The following is a 12,986-nucleotide window of genomic DNA, read 5'->3' on the forward strand; positions in this document are numbered from 1 at the left end:
GTCCTCACTTTGTCAGGTGGACATCAATAAAAATCATAAACGTGTCCTGGATGTTGAGGAATAACAGGACACGTGAATGTTACGTATTTAGAATACTAATAATGGACAACTGTATTTATTATAGTCCTCGCAAAAGAAGTACAAGTACACACACACACACAAACACACACTCTCCCTTTCTCTCCTCCAACACTCACAAGTCTCCACCTCTCCCCTTCGCTCAAAAGAGTCTGGGAGTGGATGTGCCACAATTACCAGTGCGGTTGCTGTGGTGACAGTGGAGTTGTGTGGGACGGCTTCCTGTCTCGGCCTCTGGTTGGACAAACAAGTGAAGTCAGGGGACAAAGACGCTTGCTGGTCCTTACAGCCTCATTTACATCCTCAACTGCCTGCAGCACTTCTGCATTCAGCAAGTTCATCAGGCCTGGCATCGCCCAACGCCGCCACCGTCCTCCTTCCTCTGTCCTCCGTCCTCCGTCCTCCGTCCCCTGCCCCGCTCCCGCTATATCTGATAAATCAAGAGGTGCATTGTGATGGTAAAACTGCCCCCGTCATGAGGTGACACAGCTTTTACAACACGGGGCCGTCCCCTGTCCAAACAGCCGGGCGGCCGGCGAGAGGCTGTTGACCCAGCACACAGGTGCCCAAACAAACAGGACCACGCCGCTCAGTCCCAGTTTAATACGTGTACTGGTTTGGACGAGGAGGTCAACCCTGGTTTTATTGGTTTCAGTGACTCTCCCTGGACGATTAGTGGTCGTCTTCTTCCTTTAATTTATTTAAATCAGAAGTAAAAAGCAACAAAGTCCCTTTACTCAAGTTTTAATTTATCCGCTTGTACTAAATTTCCATTTAATACTTTATAATTTGTTCAGAAAAAAATACAGAGCCTGTTTACTCCTGGTGATTTTGGGACAACTTGATTTGCATGTGAGATATGTGCATTACATATTAGAGTATGATATAAGAGATTTATACGTACGTAAAATGTGTGTATGTATAGTTTAAGTGTTTAAGACTGAGTATTTGAAGTATGAGTTAGGCTTTGCTTCACTATCTCAAACTTAAGAATGCTGTTTACAAATTAATGTAGCAGTTATAATCCAGTAATAACAATAATATCAATATTTTGTGCATATGTTTTTATCAATGTTTCATAACTTATTGACTGATGTTTCACAGCTCAGATATGAGCCAGAAACTCATTAATTTATAACTTAGTCATGTTAAAAACTGCAGATTTCGAAGATTATAAATTTTGAAAAACTAAACAATCTTTCTTGATATCAAACAGAAAGTCTCTATATTTACATTGATTTTTCAACTCAGACAAGTTGTTGTTATGAAAGTGTAACTTCACCCTGAGGTTTGGTCCAGGATATTAAGAGAAATACCTTCAGAGCTGTCGTCTATCGAACATATCCTGACATCCTGATGTCCCCAACTCTCAGTGAGCATCGGCCCAAGAGGGTTTGAAACACTAGGGGGCGTTATGAGCCATGTTCAACCAATAAATGGAGATTTCTTTAATAGTGTGATATATAATGTATTTAGTCAAAGAACAATCATATCTAGTTAATTCAATCATTTCTTAACCTCTACTAAAATCTCCAGTTAGAACTTCTACACTTTTTTGATAAAAGGTGACGTTTATGTTCCTGAACCTTTATTATGTTTCTGATGTTGCTGCTCTTACTCATTCTGACTTCTTCCTCCACCACTGTACTTCATGCTCTACTGTCGCCCTCCGCTGTGTTGTTTCAGGATGTGGGGGGGATCGGGGGGGGGGGGGGGGGGGGGGGGTGAGGGGGGGGCTGCGTGGGCCTGCAAAGCGGGGTCATTGTCCAACCCATCGAAAGTAGAAAGTTTCTCTGAATGCTAAGCTGCATCTGAGCCTGGCTTCTGACACGAGCTGATAATCAGATTTACTCCCCTGAATCCGCCGGACTCCACAATGTGCCCCACTGTCATCGCCCCCCCCCCCCCCCGTCCCGACCCTTCGTGCACCCCTCCCCTCTCCCCCCGCAGCAAAGCTAATTACACCCCGCAGAAACACAAATCTCCATGATTTAAAAAGTCACTCTTTTTCAGGGGTTTAACCTTGTTAGGGCCTAAGCCTGGCTTTCTTGTGCATCAGCTCTGTGAAGAATTCTCTGTTCCTGCAGACACTGGCACATAGACACACTTCTGTCTCTGCTCGGAGTTGTCTGCCTCTGCGAGAGTTCACTGTAATTAAGTGTGTGTGTGTGTGTGTGCGTGTGCGTGTTGTATCATTGCATGTGTGTGTGTGTGTGTGTGTGTGTTTAGAGGTGGGGAGGGGGCGAGGTGAGGGAGCACAGGCAGCCCTGTCCTCTGCAGGCCATCTGGGACTCGGACTAACTAATAGACTTCCTACATTCATTGAGCAGCGCTACTTGCACGTCTCAATCAGGGAGCTGTTGACCACAAACAGGCCGAGTAATGACATTAGCCGGCTCTGGCTGTGTGAGGACAGCGTGTGGGCTGCCTGACGCCAGGAGGTCAGCCCGTTTCCTGGGGGCCTGCAGGGGCCCGGAGGAGCCCACACGAGTCGCATGGGTGTCAACAGAAACGGTCTTTTAACTTTGACAGGTCACAGGGGTCGACAGGGACAAGCAGGACGGGACATTTTTTATCAAACTGGATCTTTGACTCTGGTCCTTGTGAATATAAAAATGAAGCTGAATAGTTCAGAGATAATATTCAACCTCCATTTTTAGATCTGTTTATGAGGCTGCATTTGTTTTTCCTGTTAGGCATGAAAAAAAAACATTGGAACGACACAATACCCATTAAAAGTTGATTTATTATTGAAATAATGTGGTGGATCTTAGTTTGGGACTCCATTTAAATATATTACGTTTTTATTATAATGTCTGTTTATTGTAAATTTGAGGTGTAAACCATCATGATGGAAGAACATTTGTCACAACTTCGTGTTTTCAAGGTCAAGACTGAAGTTTTCAATCTCAAAACCAAAAATTGGATTTATATTGTCATTCATTATTACTTTATGGTAAATGTTGACATCATATCTAAGGAAACACTTTACAGGAGTAAAACAGAATGTATACTAGACGTTATGTAAGATATGACTAAATATAACAGAACTTCAAATAATTACATTGACACAATTCAGTTCTGCTGAGTAGAGTCGACTCAATGATTCAGATGTGTGGAGGCAAACAAGGTGAATTAAGTTTATGTAACTCCATCTAATCAAAGAGCTTTAATGAGACGACTTAAGTTAATTAAAATGACAGTTTTAAGCAATAAAACTGGGAAAATAGCTTTTAAAACATAATCAAAATAGAACTATAACACACTTGAGTAAAAAGTGGAACGATGTCACAATGTAAAGCAGTTGATAAAGAAGGATTATGCAATTATTAAATCCTGTGAATAGTGTAAACATGACTTGAGAGTTGTATCTCACAGATAACTCATCAGTGTGTGTGTCTGTGCTTGTGTGTGTTTAACGGACACTTATAGCACGTTGTGTACTTTATGTTTGATTGTGTTTGCATGTGTGGATTCATGAGAAGAGCTCTTGCGCAGGTTGTAATGACACAGACCTCCGCTGAACAATTCGTGCCCGGACCTGTTCTGCAGAAGGTCACGGGTTTGATGCCACCCGCTCGGTCTCGCCTCACAAAGCCGTCCTCAGCCCTGAGTGACAGGTAATGGGGGGGGGGGGAGGCCGTAGGGGAGGAAGAGGAGCGAGGAGGAGGACGGCGCCCGTCACTTGTTCTGCCGCTTCTACCTCACTTCTCCCTCTTTACATCACAAGAATGCAAATCTCCTAAAGCCTCCAGATCTGAGAGGAGGGAATCAGTGGAGATGGTTCAGGGATTTAAACGCTGATCCTCCCTGTGTGAGGCACAGACAGTGACCCCCACCTTCCTCCCCCAGCCCCCCCCGTCCTACCCCCAGTCTGAAGGTCCCCTGGTTCATCAGTGGACTCAGTTATATTTGTGCATTTTCACGTCTGTTTTTAATGGTTTGTTTAAAAAAAGGAGAGGAGCCGAACTTCAGATGCGGCTTAAATCCAAGTTAAATAAAAGCCCCGCGCCTGTCGGCCATTTATTACAAGTGTTTGCTCTGTGAAGGCCGGAGGAGAAAGGCGTTCTGCTTTCTGCCGGCTGGCAGCCGTCACTTGCCCCCCCCCCCCCCTTGCGTTTCAATATTTAACCTGACTCCAAATAACTTTATCGCCCTGAACATCGGCGTGTGTTTCCTTTCTTTAAATGATGGAGGTTGTGGGTGGGAGAGCTGAGAGCTGTGCTGAGGAGGAGATGTGTGATCTATTCTGTCAACACAAGGGGGCAGTGGTGGCCCCGTGCATCATTTGAATTCCCCTCATCCAACAGCACAGCAGGGTTTCTCACTCAGGCTCTTATTTTGTAGTGGCCAAACTACAGACGTTTATTGTGTATATTTATTATTTGCTAATTGAGTGTTGGAAATCAAGCACACGTACAAATTTTCTTTTTAAATTAATTTTTACATTTGTTTTCAAGTTAATTTATGTTTTCAGTAGTTTTTTTACTTTATTTTTATTTTACTCAAATTTATTGAAATTGATACAGAGAAAAGTGAATAATCCTTCCTCCAGGTTCCAACAAAATAAAATATTATCCGCATAAATACTCAAATGTTTTTGTAATTTTTACATGTAACTTTTATTCATACATATTTATTCTTTTTATTTTTCAGTTCATTTAAGTATTCAATTTATTATTTTATTGATGTATTCCTTCATTTAGTCACTATCTTTCATTCTGTACCAATTCTCTATATTTTCACTTTTGTTTTTGTTACTGCTTGGGTTACTTTATTTATTTAAATATTGTTTTACCTGAACTCGTTTTATTTAAACCAAAGGAACACAAGCACTTCCTGTGGAAAAATGAGAATGTAACCTTGCACCCTACATTCTTCTGTTTCAGGCCCGTGCTCGTCCGACCTATCGTCCGTTGCAGTGTCCACGGTTCCTGTCTCACATGAAAGTTCGTCCTGAGGACCTCAGACCTGCTGGTTTCCAGAGCTCCAGACCACAGCCTCCATCACAGGGGACGAGGCTGCACACACACGTCCTCGCTGCCCCAAACACCCGAGTGCCGGAGGGTGAGGCTTATCAACACAACACCTGGTGCTTTCACGCCATCGGGAGGAGGGCACTGACTCCTTTAACTCCACAGCTCTGCTCATTAACAACTTTTCTGCCCTTTTCTTCCATTTCCTGGAGCAGTGGAGGCGCGGAGAGGCCACCAAGCTCGTTGTTAGCTCTTAATCTGTCTCCCTCTGTGGTTGTGTTGGGTTAAGTGCAAATCTTGGCCGTCCTCTCTGGTGAGGAAGTGCCCACAGCGCCGCCCTCCTGGTGGTCCTCTGGTGGGAGTGAAAGGCCCTGGGCCGGGGGACCTGCCGCTCCTTTCAGGGCCCGGCCTCTGATGTGAAGGCATTTCCCCCGGCACACACCTCGGCTCCACAGCAGGGCCCTGCTTTCAGCATGCTCACACACACACACACACACACACACACACACACACACACACACACACACACACACACAAACACACACACACACACACACACACTCACACACACACACACACACACACACACACACACACACACACAGCAGAGGAGGGGGGTATTTCTAATACTAATTATTCCACCATATGGTGGTCGGCTCCCTCACAATCGCCCTTAACCCTGCTCCCTGAAGGAACGTGCTGCGCCCAACGCTCTGACATGTCATTCATATGCACACCAGCACACACATGCACCCGTTCACATGCACTGTGTGTGTGTGTGTGTGTGTGTGTGAGTAACAGATGGGAATGACGGAGCATTGTAAGAGGAGGCAGTGCAGAAATGTGCTCTCCAGTGCGTTCCCTTTATCCCCCTGTGCTGACTCCTCTCGGTGGCAGACCCCCAGGAAACAAGAGCAGATTGTCTGACACCCTCCAGCCCTTTGCAACCCCCCCCCCTCCCCCCTTCTCCTCCTCACACCCTCACAGTGGTCAACAAAAAATAGGAGGAGAGAGAGAAAAGAAGGGGTGTGTAAAAGAATGACACAGGCCAAAGGGAAATGGGCGGCGCTGGATAGAGTTGATGTTTGTGGAAGAGAGTGTGAGGGATGAAAGGAAACGTGTCGTTAGAAAGAGGAGCTGGAGAAGGAGAGATAATGAGTGTGAGAGAGACAGAAGGATAGAACAGTGCTGCACAGGCTTTAGAAAAGAAGGGTTTAACTTCAAACTGTGCTCGGGGATAATAGAAAACATTATCAAGCAAGAATTACACAAAGAAAAACCTATTTGCAGCTCCTGAAATGCTTCAGTCTTTGTTTTTTTAGACTGTTAAAGGTCAAAACTAATAATCTCAAAGGTAAGGGTCTGAGTCAGGTCTTTGTTTGGGAAATCCCTCTCAGAATAAAACGTTATATACCCATGAATTCAAAAAGCAAATAACCCGAACCTCTCAATCTGTCACCTCTACCCACGACACTTGTAGAATGTGTGTTTCCGAGACACTTGTAACTGACGTCTCCATCTCATAATAATTGTGGTGTGTGTGTGTGTGTGTTTGTGTGTCTGTGAGTGTGAGTGTGTGTGAGCTCCCCCCTCGCCCACAGCTCTGATTACTTCTGTGAATGCCGGGTTGGGAAACAGCCAGCTGCTCCAGCGGGAGCGTTTCTCTCTGCCTTTGTTAGCGCGCCGACCCGCCCAGCAGGGAAACAAGTGTTTGCTGCAGGACGGAGGGAAGTGGGAAAGAAAATGTCACGAGCAGCTTTAAGGGCGACCTGCGCTGTGTCGACCAATCAGAGGCAGAAATCTGGCTTTTATTAGGTTTCAGAGGCTGAGACAGAAAGATGTTCTTGCACCAGTTTGGGTTTTTGAAAGGTACAGTCAATAAAACACTGTTTGTCTTTGTGTTTTTTTTGCAGGATGCCTCCATTTGAGTCCAGACAGAAGAAGACATGTTGTGCCGAGCGGAGGCCCGAGCGCAGGACGGAGCTCAGCTGCTGTTGTTGTCCCCTGTCCTCCGCCCCCTGTCACCCCACCGCCAGCCACCATTAATCCAACCCCTCCCCACCAAAACACACTCCACCCTGCGTCTGGAGGAAAAAAGCACAAACCCAACACGGTGCCAGCGTCTCCCCCCCGCTCTCCCCCTGCCCCTGAGGAGGATGAGGAGCCTCAGGAGAGGGAGGAAGCTGCGGCGTCCGTCAGCGAGCCGGACTCCGAGCTGCAGCTCCGGCCTGTTGGGTCCCAGCTCTCTCAGGGGTCGCTCTCAGATCTGAGTCGTCCACCTTCCAGTTCATTCAGCCGCAGCACCAACCTCACCAGTGGCAGGAGCAGTGTCCTGTCTGGTAGAACGTCACCTGAAGCCTTTTTCACACCTGCTTTTACTGATTCTATTGATTTTCTTTTCAAATGACTGATGATTTATAAAAAAAAACTTTCAGAATCTTTATATTCATGATTTCTTAAGGATAAATCAATCAAAACCCAAAGAGAAAACATCAAATCCTTATATATAAGAAGATTTTGTCATTTTTGCTTGCTAAAAGAACTGTAAACAGATTTTTTAAATAGTTATACACCTTTATTTCCTCAATAATCAATAATCTACTAATGAACTAATCATTTAAGAAGAAATTTATGTATGTTGGGCTCCCACTATCTCTTAAATTAGTTATTATATTAATCTGAAGTTAAAGCCACTTAAGAAGCAAAAAGGCTGAAAAATATATTTGAAAAGTTACAAACTGAGAATTGTATTTTGCTCATTTTACCCCAGGAAGATGATCTGAGCCTTGAGTTTTAAAATAATTATGATTAAACTCTTGATTTTGTCATTTCTGGGTGAGAATAATATTAAAAATCCTCTATTCTCTTGTCTTCCAGCAGCAGTTACCAGGGACTCAGACCCAGAGGATGGTTCCTCCGCTCCTCAGCCTTCACAGGTGACGTCACCTTTGCTGCCGTCTCTCCCTCCATCAGGACCCGACCCCCGTCAACCCCCCCTGAACAACCCTCCAGTCCGTGAGCCGCTCTTTGAACAAACCACACCTCTCTCATCTCGCCCGACTTCACGCCTCCACCTCAACTCAGACAAACCGCTGAGCAGTCGCCAAAGCACCCAAAGTCTCCCCGGGGAAGCTTTCGTAGATCTTCCCCCGTCCTCGGACTCCGATCGTGGCCTAGTGACGCCGGCGTTCCCCTCGGCCACCTGGTCCTCCTGCCCAAGTCCACGGACGACCACTCCCCGCTCAGGGTCAGCAGCAGGCCTGAGCCCTTCCCCTCCCCTGAGTCGGCTGGAGTCTCACCGCTGGCCCGTCCTGCCGCCCATCTCCCCTGTCAGAGGTGAGAAATGAGCTCTGCCACATATGGACGGTTCGCAGCCTCCTCCCTCCTCCTTACCCACATTCTTTCAAGCCCGATTGTCCTGAACATGGCTGGACATCTCATAAACAAAGACCCCCGGGCCAGACTCAGAGAAATCAAAGCCTGCCTCCATAGCGAGGCGTTAAGATGCTGCTGCCTCCACCAACACATTGTGAAGGCGTCGCTGTCGGCCGGTTTTCCCACCTCCTCCCACCACGCAATAAATAACGCAGAGAGCTTTTCTTTTTCCCCTAAATCATCAATAGAGAGGAGGGCTTTTGATGAAAAGCTGGTACCGTTTGATTCCCTGTTCTAAAGCAGGAGGCCCCCAACAATAGGAGTCGGGGTCCCTACCTCGTGTGCCGTGCCCCTCGGCCTCGGCTCCCCCGCGCCTTCACTATTCTCTGCACTCTGAGAGGGAGACGTGTTGCCGACGGTCATAAATCCACACTGACCACCGCTCGCCGACGGCACAGCGCCGCCACAATAGCCCCGATCCACAATACCTCCGCGGCTTTCCTGCGGCCACTAATTTACCGTCCCCAATGGGGATAAAGGACGGGGCCACTGACATCTGACTCCTCCAGGAACTTTATGAAAGAAAGCAAACAATGTGGAAATTGTGTAGGGATTTTCTCCTTTCTATCAGAGACATGTACTGTTCCCTGTGTGGCTCTGTGCTGCGGGGGGGGGGGGGCCCATGCTGCATCGGGGCATGCTGTTCTGTTCATGGCAGACACAGAGCGAGTGTCACCGGCTCATTTATCTGAGCACAGATGGAGGCGATTCAAGCTCAATGTGGAGCTCGGATAAGGATAAGTCCGGTTTATTACAACTTTGATCAGTTCTTTTTAGTTTTGACTGTCAGTGTTGATAAGACAGCAAAGTTATTACAGACAGAGGGAGGTCGCTTCGATGAGCAACAGACAGAACGGCCCCCAGGCGGATTGGAGACGTGCAAACGGTTCATCCAGATCTTCCCCTAATAATAATGCTGTACTTCACAGGAGCACGCTGATGTAGAGCGCTCCAGGAAAAAAGTTCAGGTTCTGACAACTTTTGTCTTTGCATCTTTTCCTCAGTGAACTCGACTGAGCTGAGAAGTTTAACGGCTGCAGAGGACTTTAAGTTAACCACCGTGCAGCGTCGGATTCAAGATGTCTGCTTGATTCAGCTGACTCAGACGTCTGATGTGACAGAATGACGGCTGTAGAATTGGTCTGCGATTGAAATTGCACTGGATTTCCTTTGAAAGGTCCATGTGGGTGTGCACATGTTGTTTTATTGTGGATTTTAACTTTTCCTCTTGAGTCTGGAAGCCCTTGAAACCTGTGTGATAGTGCTTCTGCTTGTTTCTTGCCTTGGGACTATTATGACTTTACAGAAAGTTGCCTCAGTAGATGAGTTGGCTTGTATCAGCTGCAGCAGATCAGGTATTGTTTTAACCCTGTGCTGTATCCGCACTGTACTCATCCACCCAGAGGCTGATGGGAGCCTCCTCTTCTCACTCAGCCTCTGTGACCCCCTGCATCGTTTTTTCTCAGATCCCCGATGATCCTCAGCGTGACCCCGCGATGATCTGGTTTCAGCAACATCTCCACAGTGTAACTGTCCCTCACAATGGCGTGGGGGGGGCTTGGCCTGGCCTCTCCGCCCTGGGACCGGGATAAGAAGGCCTCGGTCGCACAGAGCAGGCCTTGTTCCGGCCCTGACTCCAGCAGCACCACCCTTAACCTCCCCGAAAAAACTCTCCCTGACTCGGTGCGGCCCCTCGTCGGCTGAGAGTGACAGCTGAGTTGACAGCAGCAATATGCTATGAAGAGTCAAGTCAAGTCCTTCCATTGTCCCTTGGAGGAGAGCGCCGAGCCGCTCAAGTGCACAATGCTGCAGTGGTGGTGCTGGTGTGTGTGTGTGTGTGTGTGTGTGTAGCTGCTCACACACTCCACGGCGTGAGGCTGGCTTCATGTGTTCTCGCCCATGTGGGCAGAGTTTGCCTCTCTCTCCTTTTTGGAGCCTCTGTATATATTATCCTTTTGTCCGGGACAAGCTGCTCTGCATTTCTAATGTGAGAAAAGCCTCCACAAGCCTCTTTCAGGCCGGTGACAAAACACACCACCCGGTCAAACTGTGTCACTCGCTAATCCTCTCCCAGTTCAAAACCAGGGAGAATGGACTGGTTTGGTTTGGAGATAACTAATCAGTAACTTCTCTGTGGTGATTAGGGCTTCAGGGCAGAGTGTGTCGCTCGGTGTTTATCGCAGGTGAGGTGAAGCTTTGCTTTCGCCCCGAAGGTGGGGCCCTGACGCCGTCCTCAGACTCTCTCCTGGAGGTCCTGGGGTTTGTTTTGGGAGTTGTCCACTTGTCAGGGTGTAAAACCTGGAAGGGACAGGATTTAACTAAACCCACAACAACACCCCGGCCGAGATCTGTCGCCTGATGTCCCCGCGTCAGGAGCGTTTCCTCTCGCTGTCGACCTCCTCGGTGTCTTTGTTTGTTTACATCTCAGCCATCCAGTCCAGGTCCCAACGACTCACCGACATCACAACAAGAGGATAAACTGCAATTTGTTGTTTTTTAGTTATTTGGGTCTGATCCCTGACAGTTAGAGTGAGAGAAAGAAAGGGAAGGTGTCACTCAGCTCTACAACAACCACTGTTTGTCTCCTCATCCCCTCCCACACTCCCAGTTGGTTTCACTATCATTCATTCATCTCCGTTTTTTTGCATTTTATTATATTATATCCCTAATGCATCAGCCCACGTGAATCATTAAAGTTCCATCCAACCCTCATCATCATCACCATTAGCATCCTAACCCGACACGCCCACTCTTGTGCTCCCTCAGGACGCTGTGGCTCAGCGGCGTCATGCGACTCCGAGCTCAGCTGCAGCCACTCTCACGTGTTCGATGACCTGGAGGCCATCGCCCCGTCGTCTGTTTCCTGTCTGTCTCAGGAGCAGGCGTCAGACTCCTCAGGCGGCTCGTCACCTCACAGAGGTACAAACACACACTGAGACACACACGCGTACGTCTGTCTATGAGCACAAAGTTGTGTTTTTAAATGGCAGACAAAAAATCCTCTATTTCCACAATAATAAAATTGGAGAAACATAAACTAATTCTCACATTTGAGAGGATACAACTAATTATTTTTCTATTGTTTGTCTTATGAATCAGTTCAACATTCGTAAATGTTAAATTTTTGTCAATTAAGTTAATTCATTGACAAATCAATGGATACAAAAATCCCTCCAATACTAAACCCCAATTTTAGAGATTTTCCTCATTAGTTTAAAATTAAAATGTGTCCATTTAATCTTATTTAATACACAAAGCTGTCTTGTACTTAAGGTGTCTGTGTTTGTTGTTGTTTCTCTGTGAGTGTGTGTATATGTGTGTGTGTGTGTGTGTGTGTGTCTCCCAGTAACGTCTCAATTAGACATGCTCTCCTTCCTCTGTGACTTCTGCCTTGTCCCAGACAGCGCTGGTCTTATCTGAGCACTCACTGTGGCGGGTCTTGTGTATCAGCCCATGTTGGCCAACAAAGGCAGAGTAAATGCATTGTGGGTGCATGCCTGTGTTAGATAGCATGTGTACGTTTGTGTGTGTGTGTGTGTGTGTGTCCTGGGGTGGGTCAGTGAGCTGCGGAGGGGGGACATTAGCCAATGAAGACTTCCTCCACCTCCCTCCCAGCCCGCTAATCCCCCGACAAGGTGTTTAACCTGCTCGCTTGACCCGAACCTCTGTCTGAACCTGGCGACCTTTGCCCCCCGAGGATGTGGAGGGATCGTAGAGCAGCCGCTGCCGGAGCAACCTAATGCTCAGACCAACTCTGAGCTAATGCTCCAGACTGATTTTTATCAGCCACTGACGAAGCTCAATTTGCATCTGTTTAGAATGTGGAGATTTAAAGCCTCAATTAGGAGGATTTTTATTAAAAACTGCAGATATCATCAGGCTCCTGAGACCGAAACACAGAATATCAATTAAATGAGCAATAAACTGATGCAAGAGAATAAATGGGAGATTCTTGTCTTGACTGAAATGTTAGACTTGATTTGCTTGATGCGTCTGTAACTGAAAACTGACCTCAACTCAATTTTTAGGCATATATAAAAAGCCTTTAGCTCTTTATACCAAAACATATATATTCATTAGTCCTCTGCTTTTCTTAGCCACTGTTTTAAGGAACTTGTGCTTTGAGAGGGAAGTGGTTTAAAGTCGTTTTAATGTTTTAACCGTTTAACAGTTGAAAGATTTGCATGTGAACGTGACTAATGGAAACTTAGATTAGACTCGTCTTTGCTTTTTAAGACTTGAGGCGAGAGTTGAACGTTTCTCCTCAAGCTTTAACACTTTCAGCTCAACATCAGAATCACGTGTAAAGTTCACTAACGTTACAACTTTTTTAACGAGTTGATGTTTTTCTCCAACTTCAAACCCACAACACCGTCACGCACTTGAATTGGAAGCATGTCCGCGCTCTTCCGACGCTAAGTGGGTGGCAGCCAGTGTGTCTTAATCACAAGCTTAGTCATTTGTTATCTGCCGCTGTGTTTGCTAAGTGTCTTTCAA

The sequence above is a fragment of the Pleuronectes platessa genome, chromosome 22, assembly GCF_947347685.1.
Source record: "Pleuronectes platessa chromosome 22, fPlePla1.1, whole genome shotgun sequence".
Lineage (NCBI taxonomy): Eukaryota > Metazoa > Chordata > Actinopteri > Pleuronectiformes > Pleuronectidae > Pleuronectes > Pleuronectes platessa.